We start from the raw sequence: 1,815 nt of genomic DNA, 5'->3' as shown, positions 1-1,815 counted from the left end.
TAACCCGTGGCCCGATTTTAACGAAACTTGTTTTATTCTGTTTTTATTCTCATTTCAGGGGGTACAATATTCTTACAAATATGGTGCTATTGTACACTGTTTTTTGCTGTATTTAATTACAGACAAGCAAACAAACAAATATGTATATATTTTTTTTAATTATTATAACTACACAATATACTGTAAGTATTAGACAGGCCATATCTCAATAATGCCATGATGTAATTCAAGGGTGAAAGTAAATTATAAAATCACTTAATTAAAAATAGAAATGACTATAAAATGCTTTTGACATTTGTATTGAAACTTAACCATTAGAGTGCGTAATTAAATTTTGGGTAGGTTCTCGAAAAGTGTCAATTATCCACTAACAAATTAAATTTAGAAGTTGATCTTTTTTTAGTAATTTTTCAATATCAAAATCCACTAAATGCACTTTTGCTCTGTGACATACGTATGCACGGTACTAAGGCGCAAATTCAAGGATGTGTGAGTACTATGAAGAAAAGTTTTTATGACACCATGAAGTAAATCTGCTTTTTTGCACCAAATGGCTATAAATGTCAAGTCGGATAAATCTGATTATAGCATCCAAAGGGTTAAGTAACATCACAAATGTAATCATAGTTCAAGTACAAATAAAAATCAAGTCTTCATTTTTGGAGGTTAACTAGAACTAGAGCTGGGTGATTAGTGTTATTTACTAATCTATTAATTGACTGACTCATTAATTAAATACATTTGATTAATCAATTAGTACACACATGCCCATACCAAATGGGGGAGTACGTGTGTTGCCTTCATAACTTTTCCACCACTGAATTATTCTAAAATAGTTTTAATCTTCCTAATTTCATTGATACTGTTTTGGAATCTTTTAAGTAGTTTCAAATTATCCTTGATGTCATGTCGTAGACCTCTTCTAAAGGTTGCCATTTGCACAATTGGTAAAAGAAAATAATTTTTTTTGTCTATTATTTACTATCAGTGTTAAGAGTAATAATATTTTTATTTAAAACATCAATTAGAAATAATTAAGATGCCAGTTAGTTTTTTTGTTTATGTACATTGCTTGAATACAATAAACATAAAGATAATATACAATAAAGATCTGAGTCATCAGAATATTTGCAATCACCTACCATATTCACTAAACAGTAAACTTTACTTATCTGATTTGATGATAATTTTATTTTATGTAATGAACATAAAAAACAATTCATGTTTACAAACATAAGAGATAAATAAAACCATAAGATATCTAGTAAAAAGTAAAAACACTAATTTTAAACAAAGCTAAACATCAACAAGATACTGTTATTAAGCCTTAAACAATCTCCAGTCATGTGACTTTTGTTTTATACTGTATACACATTCCTGTGTCTAGGTAGACAGCTCAGACTATCACTACAAGATTTCTCCAGCTTACTTGACTGGTCTGTGGGTATCCACTTTTGATATTCCGATAAATATATACAGATTTTTTTATAAATGGTAAGCATATCATGCACGTACTTAAATATATTTTTAATCCAATTCAACTCAACAGATGGTGCAACATACTGATGGATAAACATGTGATAGTTTCTAAAGGTAAAGTATATACTTTATTCAGGTATAACATAAAAAGTAATAAAAAAAGGTATTGAAAAATTATGATTTTTAAAATAAAGTAGAGATCCTGCTACAAAAGTAATGAAACAAGAATTAAAACCATAATCACAAATTTATAAAGTTTAATCCCTAATTTGGCAGCTTTATACACTTATCTATTGGCCAAAGTAAGGATTACATTTTATAAATTTGTGATTGTGG

The 1,815-nt window shown here is 28.2% G+C and overlaps 1 protein-coding gene across 1 annotated transcript in view; it reads right to left on the bottom strand.

Moving 5' to 3' along the window:
• LOC106459378 (ancient ubiquitous protein 1-like) overlaps positions 1 to 1,815 on the bottom strand; it is a 67,016-nt gene that overhangs the window by 41,800 nt on the left and 23,401 nt on the right. The window lies entirely within an intron of this gene.

The sequence above is a fragment of the Limulus polyphemus genome, unplaced genomic scaffold, assembly GCF_000517525.1.
Source record: "Limulus polyphemus unplaced genomic scaffold, Limulus_polyphemus-2.1.2 Scaffold599, whole genome shotgun sequence".
NCBI lineage: Eukaryota > Metazoa > Arthropoda > Merostomata > Xiphosura > Limulidae > Limulus > Limulus polyphemus.
This window is presented reverse-complemented; position numbering and strand designations above follow the sequence as displayed.